The sequence below is a fragment of the Pelodiscus sinensis genome, chromosome 2 (genome assembly GCF_049634645.1).
Source record: "Pelodiscus sinensis isolate JC-2024 chromosome 2, ASM4963464v1, whole genome shotgun sequence".
Lineage (NCBI taxonomy): Eukaryota > Metazoa > Chordata > Testudines > Trionychidae > Pelodiscus > Pelodiscus sinensis.
In genome coordinates, this window is record NC_134712.1 from 247,242,828 (window position 1) to 247,258,084 (window position 15,257).

Here is a 15,257-nt window from a genome sequence, read left to right on the forward strand (position 1 = left end):
GGTAACCCTAAGAAAAGGGGCCATGGGGGCGTCATTTGAGCTCCCCACCTCAGGTGCCAAAATGTTGTGGGCCGGCCCTGGGTTCAGCGGTAGCTGAGCAAGGGCTGTGTGAGTCCCCAGTTTGGGGACTTAGATGCCTAAAGGGTTAGCTAGGCTCCCCATGTCCTATTGTGAATGTAGCCCATACATATAAACAATAATTAACTTCCAGTACCTCATTCCATGCTCTGGCCTTTTGCTTCTCCTTGCTAAGCGCTCAGATTGATACAAATCCTCCACATGGTCAGCATATGATGCTGAAAGTAAATGACACTGTGCAGGCACCATGTGAGCAGCAGAAGAATAGAGGGAAGATAATCGTCCTGCAGTTAAAACCAATCTACAAATGGAGATTTGCTGCAGTTTTAGTTGCTTTCCTTGGTTAAGTAGGTTTTATCAGCTGGCGCTTAGCTACACGAACATTGAGTAGCTCTGAGCTAAGCTCTGTTGTGTGTCACCGTGCAGTGATCTATGCCACAAGATGCCTGATCTGTGAGTGACACAGGACAGGGTTTTTACTGCAAATTTTGCCACAGATTAATGCAGTCGGGTTATAATAATTATAACAAAAACACTGCTGTCTTGCTACAGGCCAAGCGGCATGACAACTGTGCAGCCTTGGAGACATCCAGTCCTCAGCACGCAGCCTGAGTAAGGCCTGTTCTAAAGGAAGCTCTTGTGCTGATTTCACTAAGAGCAGTTTAGCAACAACTTTTAGTACAGTTTTTTAGGGAGCAAGTTTAAATTGAAATCACTCCTGTACTGCACTGAGGGGGGCCAGAAGTTAGCTAAAGCAGTACTAGCTAGTGCGTGGGACAAAGCTCAAAGGCCCTGCAATAGAGAGGTAGAGGACAGAAAGTATTATACCCATTTCACAGGTCCCTGCACTAATGCCCAGAAACAGGAAGTGACTTGTCTCCGATTACACAGGGAACTGTGGCAAAAATAGGAAATGGACTCCATCCTTTTGTGTTCCCAGACATTACCTTCACCATAAGACCACCTCTCTCCCTAATCATGCCCTCCCTTGGGTATCAGGTCTCTACTGCATAGGGAAAGAGGTAGCAGGGATTGATTTTTTTTCTTTTGCACTAGCTACTAGCATGCAATAGAATGGAACACCCTCCTTCCTCCCCCCTCCCTCTCCTCCCCCCCCCCCCCCCCCCCGCAGTTTATGATAAAAGGCCCTTATGTTGCATTTCAATTTGTGAAAATTCTCTTCTGCTATTCTCATGTATCACAGTTCTGGAGTCTCGCATAATTATTTTTACAAGAAATGCTTTCAGACAAATAAGTCTGGGGAGGCTTGTAATTTCTATTACCTCATGGCGACTCTATTGATAGACACCAGCACACCTTGTGAGAATTAGAGAGTATAAAGTAATGGAGGTTTTGTCCTTCCGAGACAGAGCTGCTTGCAATGCCTGGCTCGCTGCCAACAACACCAATTACAAACCTAGAGTAGGAGACAGGTTTTAATGCTGAAAAACTACCATATTTCACCTAACTTGTTAATGACGAAGCCACATTGTAGCTTCCACTTTCTTCAAGGCCTGCTAAGAATCCAGGAGCATGACATATTGTAAGTGCTCTAGGTGTCTGCTTATAGATAGTTTATTGCCGTTACCTTTGGAGAAGGCCGGATTTCAGTCTACCGTTAGTTGGCTCTGCTGGCACTAACAATGTCCTACCAGCTCTTTGGAAAACCTTTATGTAGACTGATGGAACAGGTCAGTGTAAAGAGCAAAATCCAAGCATTGCCATTGGTAGTTCTTTGAAAAGGACAGATTTGATTATTGTGAGAGCAATTGCCTTGAAAGACAAATGGTAACCGGTTTATCAATAGAAACATTTAAATATCAAAATTATCAAAACAGGAGAAATACAGTGTACAAACAGATCTTTTCCATCTCTGATTTCTGGCATCATGCTTTCTATGGACTCCGAAGTTACTCTTGATCAGACTAATTAAACACCCAGATGACTGAATTGAATTCAGTTGGTTGTGTAACATTTTGATGCACCTTACAATTTTTGTCCTGCCACTAGTCAACTACCGTTGAGTGATTTAGTTAACTACATGACACTTTCACAGTTCATCTTTCATGGCTTAATTTTAAAGCAAAACTTTATAAACTTTTCCCATGTTGACCATTTTGTGTGTTTATGAAGTGCAGAAAAATTATGCCTGCACACGCTGGCAAACAAACTACTCTCTCCTGATTTACCAGTGTAGCTCTATGCAGAACATTGCACTAACTTGCTACAGTATATACCCCTAAAGGCTAACAGAATAGCACATATGAAAGAAGGTGAGAGGTTAGTTCATGGCTTTAGTTAGTGGACAAGTAATTTTCAAAGTAATAGCGCCCCATATATGCAATATAAACTCTATGCTTCTGATTGTCTTCTCATTTTAAATCATAAGTCATGCCACTGAAATAGCTGGAGTTACACTGGTAAAAAATCAATGAGGAGGAGAATTAGGCTTTCTTCTGTGTCAGTTTCAGGATGTAACCTTAGGCCTGGGCTACAAAGTTAGGCTGAGCCAAATTGTATGTGTGTTTACCCCGTCATCACAAACAATACAGTAACACCGTCTCCCTGAACAACAAAGAGCCATAGCTGACATGCTTAGGTGACAGCAGTGCAGGTGTAGAATCTACATGACATGTGTCAACCTTAGCAGTCCTCCAGAAGCTGTCCCACAATTCCCCAGTCCTTGCAACAATGGGTGCTCGCCACTGATAGGCACACCCCTCGCTGGAGCAGGCAAGACATGTTGGGCAGTGATGAAAAGAGACTGTCTCAGCCCAGCTAAGGAGCAGTCCAAGGAGCAAAAACATTGTGCAGACTACATAGGGGATGCAGAAATGGGGGAACACCAGGGCTGAGCAGCAGTGCCACATTTCAGCAAAGAAGCTTCGGCAGCCTGCCCCCACAGCTCCAACCTTCCTCTTCTACAACGACCCACATGTCATACTCGGTGTGGATCCCACCAGCACCCCAAATTCAAATGTGGGCACTTCTTGGGAGTCTAAGATGAGGACTCCTGCAGTACACAGCAAGGGGGGGGAGAGGCACTCATCCCATCCAGACATTTACAGAGCAAAGACATTGGCTTCTCAATGCTCACTTCCCTCGCAAACCATTAGAAAATCAACATTAAAAACAGCGTGGCAGTCTGCATTACGCAGCCCACCTCCGAGCAGTGGTCTCTGCTCAGACGGATGTAGGAGACACAGGTCTTCCATCTGCTCTTCCATCCTTTGGCTTGTTGGGCAAAGCAGGGGACCATGCAAAACCCTTTAAGAGCATCTAGATTGGCAGGGACGCTTTCCCGCAAAAGCACTTTTTGCGGAAAAGCGTCCGTGCCAATTTAGACGCGCTTTTCCGCAAAAAAGCCCCGATCGCCATTTTCGTGATCGGGGCTTTTTTGCGCAAAACAAATCAGAGCTGTCTACACTGGCCCTTTTGTGCAAAAGCTTTGCGCAAAAGGGACTTTTGCCCCAACAGGAGCAGCATAGTATTTTTGCAAGAAGCACTGATTTCAGACAGTAGGAAGTCAGTGTTCTTGTGGAAATTCAAGTGGCCAGTGTAGACAGCTGGCAAGTTTTTCCGCAAAAGCAATTGATTTTGCGGAAAAACTTGCCAGACTAGACACAACCTTTGTGTATCGGAACAGGGGTGCCTTTTTGCCATATTGAGTGGTCCCAATAAAAGTTTCCTGGAGATACTCAGCCATCCTCTCCCAAACATGTCTGGGGAGGAGGGAGCAGCCTCATTTCTTCCCTTGGAACAGGAGACATTCCACGATGCCTCCCACTGGTACCATTGCAGTACACAGTCTAGCAGCATGCAGGCCCAGGTGGCTTTGGGAGGCCAGTTGCAGCTGGTTTCTCTGTGCCTCTGTCACCCTCAGGAGTGAGATTTCAGACTGAATAACCACGATCTGGGAACATAGTGGCAATAGGCACTCCACTTGGCCTGTTCTCATCCCCATTGGTACCCCGGTGTTTCTATGCAACAGGACACCCTCCCTGCCATGCTAGGCCAGACCCCCCATAGTCTGAGCGACAGAGCAGCGCTGTAACAAGGACTCCAAAATTAAAGTGGCATTCAATATTTCTTTTTTACAGGTCTTTATGGGAACAACATAAGGGTGTTTTGAGGCTTCTCCTTTCCTTTCCAATGTGACGGTAAATCTAATGGTAGATCCATTTGTTTTACCCAATAGCCTAGCATCATACCCGCTTCTGGCCTGCTGCATCTTTTCCCAGGAGAAAAAAGTAGACCAGGGAGGATACCTTCTCTGCTGTCCTCCAGTCTTTTCCCGCCACTGACAGTGAACACAAGGCTTGGAGAAGCTATATACCACGACCCGGCAGAAGAAGTGAAAATGGAGAGGGTTGCTACAAGAGAGGACTAAGGGGCACCTCTGGAAGTGCATCAGAACATCATGGGTCAGTCCAGGCAACATTCTCAATGCTAGACAACATTTATCAACCCACATAATGAGAGACCCTGGACACAGCAGCCTTTCCAAGCCATAGAAAATCTCCCAGGTCGCTGCTCCTTACACATAATTGGGCAGCGTGGTACAAACTCCCTAAACCAAGCAATCCATGCAGGGTGGGGGGAAGAGAAGCAAGGAGAACTGTAGCTATACACAGAGATGTGCAAAAACCACAGGAGCCACTGTGTGCTTTGTAGCAAGGCTGACACACTGTCATGCTTTTTCATACACAAACATAAGCATGTATTGTTTAATTGCATTTTTACAATACAGCGCCCTCTTTTACAGTGCTGCTAACATGGTTTGAACCTGTGTATTTGTTCTGTAACTTTGTTTCCTGCTTCTTTGCATACAATAAAGTTCTATTTTTGGAAACTTGGCGGGTTTTTTTATTTTTGTCATTTACACCAAGCATAATCACTGCATTACAGCACTCGTAATAACTTGTCCATATTTATGTTCCGTACACAAGAAGACTCATTCGTCTATAAAGGCATCACAGAACACTACTGTGGCTGACTGTTAACACCTCCCTGAGCAGCAGAACTCCATGGTGAGCTCTTCTCATAGCTTGTGTCTAGCTTTTCAAAATGAGCAGGTAGCCAAAGCCCCTCACTCCTCCATGTCCGTGGTAGGCTTCCCTCCTTTGCCTCACAGATATTAGGCAGTACACAATATCCAGCTACAAATGAAGAGGATGTTGACTTCACTGAGATATCACCTCTTGGTAATGCTTTCCTCTACCAAACACATGCAACTGTCTCCCTGTACCTGCCAAGCCTGTATTTGACTCTTTCTTTGATGTCATCAGCAGGGCTAGTTTATGGTTTTGTGAGCCGGAGGAGCAAGAGGTAGATTGGGCCCCACAGTATCACTATTGGTAGTTCAGCATCACCCATAGGAATGAGTTGGTCCAAGAAGATGCTCCATGCTTGCAACTTTGTGAACAATCTTGTGTTTACAAAGGCGAGCACATCACATCCCACATGGATATCAGTAGCTTGCCCATAGTGATCCATTTCCGCAGCCAGAAAAGAATAGCCCTTTCTGGGTATGTACTCATGAGGCAAGCAGGGAAGGAGTCTTGCATCATTGGCCCAGGGAAGAAGAACAAAGGCTCATAGCCTGACCAGGGACTTGAACCCTGGACCCTCAGATTAAAAGTCTGATGCTCTACCAACTGAGCTAGCCAGGCTTGCTTTGTAGCTAAAATGAGTGCCAGACTGGAATGAGTGCCATCCACTGCCTCTCTGCAGTTTGGGAACCCCACTTGTGAGGGTCTGTCCACTAATTCCTGCACACTGCTGAGACACACAGTCCTGTGTCACAAGATATGCTTAATGGCCTTTCACACTTGGAAACCAGTGGCCCCTGTTGCACATATTTCAATCCCAGACTGACTGTTCATTGATAGCAATGCAATGCTGCAGACTTCCAAAGCATGATCACGCTCACTTCTCCACTGTCCATGCAGCTCACGCTGTCCTCCCTGCACTGAGGGTGAGCTCCAGGAATGTGGCCCTTCACGCATAAAACTTCTGCAGGTGCTGGTCATCGTCCAAGACTTGCATTATGATACCACCCCACCAATCAGTGCTTGTTTTTCAGGCAATCCAGACTGCAGAGCTGTTCCGTGAATGCCAGCAGCAATCCGGCATTTTTATTTCGTGTGTCCAACAGCAGCCCACTATCGTGGTTAAACATCTCCTCATCAGCCTCTTTGCCCACCTGATTGTCCTAGTACTTGTGCAAGGTTTGCAAATATGGAAGAATCATGCTTCCTGTGTTAGCAATGGTCATTAGACTCATGCTGAGCTCTGCAGGGTCCATGCAAGTCCCAGAATAATGGAAGAGGCTAAAAAACGATCCACAAGACGGTGGGGGTTTTAAAAACACCACACAAATTATGGGGTGGAAAAAGCATTGTGTGGGATGGAGAAAATGGCATTGAGGGGAACTGAGTCCTAGTTCCCAGAAATCCAGTGGCGAATGGCTGTATTCCACAAAGCACCACAAAAGTGTCCCATAAGCTAGAACAACAGGACTATGTAGCACTTTAAAAACTAACAAGATGGTTTATTAGGTGATGAGCTTTCGTGGGCCAGACCCACTTCCTCAGATCAAATAGTGGAAGAAAATAGTCACAACCATATATACCAAAGGATACAATTTAAAAAAATGAACACATATGAAAAGGACAAATCACATTTCAGAACAGAAGGAGGATGGGGGGGGGAGGTAAATGTCTGTGAGCTAATGATATTAGAGGTGATAATTGGGGATTATATATCACCTTTGGTATATATGGTTGTGACAATTTTCTTCCACTATTTGATCTGAGGAAGTGGGTCTGGCCCATGAAAGCTCATCACCTAATAAACCATCTTGTTAGTTTTTAAAGTGCTACATAGTCCTGGTTTTTGTTTCAGCTACACCAGACTAACACGGCTACATTTCTATCCCTATTCCATAAGCTAGAGTCAGACAAAAGCAACAGGTACATTGGGCTAGCTACCTGTGGGGTACCACAGTTTCCATCAGTGCAAGTGTAACCCACACACCTAGGCTATGTCTACACTCATGGCTTCTTGCGCGAGTAATATGCAAATGAGGCTAAGCATGGAATATTGCTGAGCCTCATTTGCATACCTAATGAGCCACCATTTTTTTCAGAAGAGGCTCTTGTGCAAGAAGGAGCATCTACACTGCCCCTTCTTGCGCAAGGAAAACCCTCTTGTGCAATGCCTTTCTTCCTGAAAACTAATAGGTGTAACGGCATTGTGCAAGAGGGTTTTTCTTGCGCAAGAAGGGGCAGTGTAGAAGCTCCTTCTTGTGCAAGAGCCTCTTCTGAAAAAAAATGGTGGCTCATTAGGTATGCAAATGAGGCTCGGCGATATTCCACGCTTAGCCTCATTTGCATATTACTCGCGCAAGAAGCCACGAGTGTAGACATAGCCCTAATGTGGTTACTGAGCAATGCAAGTGGCACCTAGACCACAGCAACAGTTAAAACCAAGAGACCTCTACAGCATGGGCTGGATGCCAGCTGGCTTTTAGCTCCTATACTCTGCTTCAGAGGGCCCAGGTTCAAATCCACCCGGTGGCAGTTACATAAGCACTCATAGTGCATATGCACAGCACTGACACAAGCAGCCAGATGTGTACACATCAGGGATGTACAAAAAGCCAGCAGCTATACACATGGCCCAATAAAAGATGTTACGTTGCCTACGCTAAGGCCAACACACTACACTAATACTTAGTCTGTGGCTCTTTGTGGGTGTAGATTGCAGCTCTTCAAGGCTCCCTGGCAGAGTGATGCAAACAGCTAATTCTCAAAGGAGGAAGCCACCCCTCTTCCCCCACCTTCTGTAACTTCTTTAAAAGGTGGGGGGAAGGGGAGGCTCATTTTAGTACTTAATCTGGTGACTTCAGGAGCTGGCCCTTTAAAACCAACACCCAAACATTGTGAGTGTGGTGATTTATTACAAACACACAAAAAACACCTCAGCAATTGGCAGCACTGCATTAGCTTTGTCATGTCTCCATGGGCTACACTCTGTCCTCTGGAGGAAGCACCTGAAAGCACCAGAGCACAGGGAAGAGATTTGTTCCCAATAATGTGTGTCAGAACCCATTGTTGGGTGGGCCTGGCTGCTTGTCTTCTGGACAGACTGTGGTCTGAGCACTTAGCAGCAACAAAGCACTGCAAGCCGTGGCATCTTTACAAAGAACGCTTTTCTCCAAGCTGTTGGTTTGGCCTCTGAGTTAAGTAGACGCAGGCTTCACACTTCATCTGCAGTGTGTAATAAATTAGACAGCTACAATTAGTTTTCATTGTACTGGGATGGGGTTTTTTTTGAAAATTTTAGAGTATTTGGTTATATATATATAATTATTTAAACGTATTGAATGTGTGTATTGGTAGGGTTGTGCACAGGGTATACAGTAGTCACGTGGCTCTTTTGATTAATAGTGATTGCAAATTTGGCTTTTGAGTCACATACCTGTGGGTGCCACTGCGCTACAATAACGCTGCCAACAACTGTATCATGTGTGTCAACCAAACTCTGTAGTGTAGACATGGCTTTGTTTGCACACATTTCTCCCACCATCCTGGCAACTTCAGGACCCACTCCCCATGCAAATCTTGGTTTAATAAAAGAGTGTAATAGCCCACACTAGAGAGCAAATTACACACAGCTGATTGAGCAATCATTCAAACATGCATTTCACAAGAACAGACACAACTTGAGGTTCTTTTCTACTTTTGTTTTAGATGCAGGTGTGGAAGGGGTTCGAGCACAGAGAAACCATGGGTAGATGCAACACCATTTGTCCAGTTTACACAATGCGTTATACAGATTAAGAACTCATTTTGTCCGATTGTGAAAAGTGACTGGTCTGAGCAGGGATGCCAGCTGGCAGTTTTACCAAACGTGATTGATCAAGGGTTTCTTTTTCTCCTATAACTTCATTTGAAAATCAGTGACTACTCTGTACAGTAGCACATGGGTGATAAGATAAAAGGAGATAAAAAAGGCTGATAAGGCATTTAAGGTACGTCTACACTGCGGGCTAAAGTTGAGTTAAGACATGCAACTTTAACTACGTTAATTGCATAGCTGAAGTCAAAGTAGCTTAACTCGACTTTTGGCACTGTCTACACAGCAGGAAGTTGAAGGAAGAACACTCTCCCTTCAACTTTCCTAACACCTCCTGAAATGAGGGTTACAGAAGTCAGAGTAAGAAACCTGTTATTTCAAAATTATTTCAAAATAACAGGCTTGCTGCATAGACGCGCACTCTGTCATTTCGAAATAACCTGAGTTTTTTCAAAATGAGCATGCAGTGTAGACGTAGCCTAACATTTTAAATTTGGTTTAGTGCTATGCACATTAAAACATTACAAAGTAGAACTAAATTATTCTACCTTGTGAATTCTGTAAGTACTTGGAGAACATGTTTACAAAAGCACTGATTTCACTGCATTGATTAGAATGGGATTTGCAGGAAAATTAATAGTTGGCAACTTGGAACTGTGCTTCTGGTCCCAAATCATTCATACCCATTATCACCCCTTAGTTTTCTGAGTTCAGCTCCCTGTTCTGCTGGGCCAGATCTGTGAACATAAGAACATAAGAATGGCCATACTGGGTCAGACCAAAGGTCCATCTAGCCCAGTAGCCTGTCTGCCAACAGTGGCTGGCACCAGGTGCCCCAGAGGGGGTGGACTGAAGACAATGATCAAGTGATTTGTCTCCTGCAATCCTTCTCCAGTATCTGACAAACAGAGGCCAGGGACACCATTTCTATCCCCTGGCTAATAGCCTTTTATGGACCTACCCTCCATGAAATTATCTAGCTTCTCTTTAAACTCTGTTCTAGTTCTAGCCTTCACAGCCTCCTCTGGCAAGGAGTTCCACAGGTTGACTATGCGCTGTGTGAAGAACTTTCTTTTATTAGAAAAAAAGATTCCCACTTTGTGCCAAGTCCCTTCAATTTGCCATAACTGATCAAGAGGGCAGTATTGGAGCAATACAAACATGGCATAGAGCCAGCATAGCTCACTTTGGGGCAACTCTCCAAATAACCCTCACCACAGGGAGCATGGTAAGCGTGCTTTGGGGAGAAAGGGAACATGGCTGTGGAGAGCTACTGTGCTGTGGCGGCTGCAGGACTGCAATCTGCTGATTGACAGCTCCTGAAGCAGTCCTAATTTTACTGGAAGCCAGGATATCCCTTCCTCCCACCCCAAACCCAGTGCCAAACTTAGTCTGGCTGCACTGATAAATTAGACCCTGTAACTTCAATTTCATGAATATGTCTTCTCAATAGACCTGCTGCTTTCCTTCGTCTTGGTGTCACTGCATTAAACTCTCATAAACCCTGAGCTTTCCCTTTGAGAGGTGAGATTGAAATGCACACTGCATGGGCCCAAAAACATAGAGTCACACACACTGATGTAAATGATACCTACCTCTCTGCACATGGTATCAGCCAAAGCCTCAGAAGCTGCAGCATAGACAGGGAGGCAGCCAGAGGTCTAGGGTGGGTCTCAAAGCAGGAGGAAGTGAGGAACCAAACTGCAACCTAGCCTCAATAGCCCTTGACACAAGCCCTGCGTAGGAAAGCCTGTACTCATGACATTTTCCTGTTAGGAAATATTAATCGCAGCAGTGTCCAAACATGGTAAACAAAACCTCAAGGAAATTGTTCCTTTGGAGATCAAGTGCTGTACACTATCATAGCCAGGAAAACCCAGTACATTAGAGATAAGAATGTACTGTAATTGGCATACTATCAATTCAGTGACATATTTACATATTGCCTGAGTGACAAAGACAAGGGTTAGAAAGGTGTATTTTATTGGACCAATTCCTGTGAGTAAAAGAGACAAGCTCCTCTGCAGATCTGGGAAAAGTACCTGTCACCACTAAACATGAAGTGGAACTGACGGTTAAGCATAAGACATTAACACATATTGCAAAAAGCCATTCAAAATTACAACCTTGGTGTGCGATGAGTGGATTGTTTTTTTCTGTATTGAAGCTGGTTCTCTTGGGAATAGGGTGTCCATTCCATGTGTGATCTATTTCTCTGGTGGGGTTTCCTTATTTGATGACGGTAGTTATTTGGGGAACTCCTAGATGACGCCTACCACCTCACACTGGAACCCATATGGGGTTATAGCCAACAATTACAATCTTCATGGGAACCAAATCCTAGAAGAAATCTTTCCCAAATTTCCTTTTCTGGCTTCAAACAACCCTTCACACTCACAAAGCTCATCATCCAACCACACAAGCTCCTCACAGACTAGGACACACCTAGTCAAAGCTGCAACAGATCTTGCCAGAATGAACAGATGTAACTTTCAGCCATAACTCCACAACTACAATAATCAATACCCACCACCCTGCACATCTTTCAAAATCTAGGGGTCCTAATCATGCCTGCCATACCTGTGGTGTATCTTATCCAGCACACTAAAAGATATCAACTCACCCACTTTGTCAGGAAAGATTCAGAGCAATCCAGGCCACGTGGTAGACTGGGTGCATCCAAACAATATTCACTTTAATATGTCTGAATGTGAACATATACATCTAGGACAAACACAGTAGGCCATATTTACAGGGTGGAAAAGGGGTGTTTCTACGCTGGTTCTTTCCTGAAAATAACTGGAGGTTGTGGTGGATAATCAGCTAAACACAAGCTCTGGGGGTATGTCTACACTACCCCGCTAGTTCGAACTAGCGAGGTAATGTAGGCATACCGCACTTGCAAATGAAGCCCGGGATTTGAATTTCCCGGGCTTCATTTGCATAAGCGGGGAGCCGCCATTTTTAAAACCCCGCTGGTTTGGACCCCGTGCAGCGTGGCTACACGGGGCACGAACTAGGTAGTTCGAACTAGGCTTCCTAGTTCGAACTACCGTTACTCCTCATTTCACGAGGAGTAACGGTAGTTCGAACTAGGAAGCCGAGTTCGAACTACCTAGTTCGTGCCCCGTGTAGCCGCGCTGCACGGGGTCCGAACCAGCGGGGTTTTAAAAATGGCGGCTCCCCGCTTATGCAAATGAAGCCCGGGAAATTCAAATCCCGGGCTTCATTTGCAAGTGCGGTATGCCTACATTACCCTCCTAGTTCGAACTAGGAGGGTAGTGTAGACATACCCTGGGTGTGATGCTGTGGCCAAAAAAAATGAATGTGATCTGGGGATACATAAATAGGAGAATCTTGAATAAGGTTGCAAGTTTATTACAGTTTATATGTTCCTACAGAAAGAACAAATATTTAATAATGTGCTCTCTAGGAAAGAAAGGTATAACATGATCCAATAATCCAACGGCTGGAAGTGGAAAGTAGGCAAATAGTAGGCAAATTCAGACTGGAGTCAAGGCATAATTAACCACTGGAACAGTGTAGCAAAAGCTGTGTTGGATTCTCCACCACTGACCATTTTTAAAGCAAGATTGGGTGATCTTTCTAAATGATCTAGGAATTATTTTGGGGAAGTTCAGCATTATGCAGGAGGTCAGAGAGGATGCTCACAACAGCTCCTTCTGGCCTTAGACTTTATAAATGTTGCCTGTATGACATTTGTGTCTTCAAAATGCTATACAAGCCATTATTAACCCTAATTAGACTCCTGTGAGGTAAGCAACTGTCATCTTCACTTTACAGACAGCAGCTCAGGGCCTGGAGAGAACTGAGGAACAGAAAGCAATGTCATTTTCTCAAGCAGAGTTTGATTTTGAGTGACTTAATGTTCGGGTCTGCAACCTGATTTTTAAAAGTCAATGGAGCTGCAGGTTTTCAGACCCTCTGAAAAATCAAGAATCCTCATGGCAGGCACCCAACAACTGAAGCACTGATTTTTGAAAACGTTTACCTCAATTATTTGCCCACAGTTAGGGCACGTTTACACAACAGGGCAAAAGTCAATTGCGTAGCTGAAGTCGAAATAGCTTAATTCAGCTTTTGGCACTGTCCACGCAACAGGAAGTCGAAGGAAGAACACCTTGCCTTCAACTTCCCTTACTCTTCGTGAAATGAAAGTTACAGGAGTCGGAGTAAGAAGTCCTCCAGCTCGCCATTATTTCAAAATAACAGCTTGCTGTGTAGACACGCACTTCATTATTTCAAAATAAGGTCAGTTATTCCAAAATAATGCTGCTGTGTAGACGTACCCTTATACATTGTGAGAAGAGCAGAGATCAGGATATTGGATGTCCTGGATCCCAGCGTTGGATTCAATGGATGTTCTGGGCTATGTGGCTCAAGATAATAGAATGTAGAATTATTAATTTCTAATTCTAATCTGGGACAGGAGCAGATGAGTGTAAATCACACCTCTTGGCTCTTTAATCGACTATTTGAATTGAAATGATTGTGGTCATCAACATTCGACTAGGTCAGAGTCTCTGACCAGCAATCATATACTTTTCTCAGACGACTTGACATGTTAGCTCCAAAATTAAGCTTTCATTCCGAAAAGAATTAAGCACAAGATTTTCAAGAAGGAAGATTGAAAGAACTGGGCTTGTTTAGTTTGGAAAGGAGAAGACTGAAAGGAGACATGATAGTGGTTTTCAGGTGTCACAAGAAGGAGGGAGAAAAATTGTTCTCCTTTGCCTCTGAGAATAGGACAAGAAGCAATGGGCTTAAACTGCAGCAAGGGAGGTTTAGGTTGGACATTAGGAAAAATGTCCTAACTCTCAGGATGGTTAAACACTGGAATAAGTTGCCTACAGAGGTTGTGGAATCTCCATCTCTGGCAATTTTTAAGAGCAAGTTAGATAGACATCTATCAGGGATGGTGAAGACGGTAATGGGTCCTGCCATGAGGGCAGGGGACCAGTCTCTATGACCGGGTCCCTTCCAGTTCTGGTATTCTATGATTCTATGAAAACAATTCAGTCTAGAAGGCTATACAGCTTCAAAGCCCTCAGTGCAATTCTCTACTCCGTATGTTTCAGACGAGCAGCCATGTTAGTCTGTAATCGAAACGATTTAAAAAACAACGAATAGTACTGCAGCACCTTAGGGGCTAATAAAAAATGTAGATGGTATCATGAGCTTTCATGGGCACAACCCAAAAAGCTCAGACCATCTACACATTTTGTTAGTCTCTAAGGTGCTGCAGAACTATTCATTGTTTTTTACGGTTTTTTCCATTCTCTATGGCTGTTTAAAAAAAAAAAACCTTCAGAGTGAAAAGCCACCACCTACATAATGCCTTGGTGTGTTTACATCTGAAACAATAGCTCTGGGGAGAGGTGTGAACTTCCCTATTCACTGCAAAGGCAGATGCTCAACACTGAATATTTCACAGATGATTCTTGAATGCAAGAAAGATGGATAATCAAATTAAGATGTGCTCCAGTGCAACTCTTATCCATCTCCTTTAAAGGTGATAGGGGGACATACAGGCAGAAACAACAATTTTAGAGATCCAGTCCCTAGGATGGGAAGGGGCGTACATAGAACCACAAAATTAGGATCCCAAAATATGTCAGCAAAACCTCTGGCAGATAATACTAGGGTCCACCATGGGACTGAAAAGCCAGGACCATTGTGAGTATTTTGTCTTGTTGGGACCCTATGAGTTGGATTGGATACAGGCCAAGACTACCACCATGTATCCAAGTAAATGGACATCAGATCTGGTGCTAATTAACTATTTGCCCTCATGACCCTGTCCACCGGGAGAAGAGAACTATTCTTACCTCTAGGAGTTGTCAGACTGGGTTAAGTATTGGGCATAATGGTGAAGCGAAGCAATGCTGGAGCTAAGTTTGCCCAACCAGTACTCACATCTGGTCTGTACATAAACAGATGTTAGTTGTGGGCCTCTATCCCATCCAAACCAACTGAAAGGCACCAACAAGATCAGGTACTCACAGCACCAATGTCAATGTGGCAATACACATCAACTCAAAATTGACTATTACAAATCTCAGGCCTCCCCCCACTCTCAATTCTCAAGGTATCTGTGGTCATTGCATTCACACCCCCATCTAGCTCTTGACATTTAAATGGTATCCCACAAAGTAGTCTGGCATGTCCACTCCAGCCCATGATTTTTTATCAAGGTCATTTCCTCTTTGAAGCAGCACAAACCCCTTTGTTCATTTGTCTTTTCGAACCCTCTAAATCATGGGTTCTCAAACTGGGGGGGGGGCGTGCCTCTCTGG

General features: G+C 44.4%; 1 non-coding gene across 1 annotated transcript; it reads right to left on the reverse strand.

Annotated features, from left to right (window-relative positions):
* Nucleotides 1-5,677: 5,677 nt before the first annotated feature.
* Nucleotides 5,678-5,750, reverse strand: TRNAK-UUU (transfer RNA lysine (anticodon UUU)). Its single transcript has one exon. It is a non-coding gene; the product is annotated as a tRNA-Lys (tRNA).
* Between the last annotated feature and the right edge of the window lie 9,507 nt (nucleotides 5,751-15,257).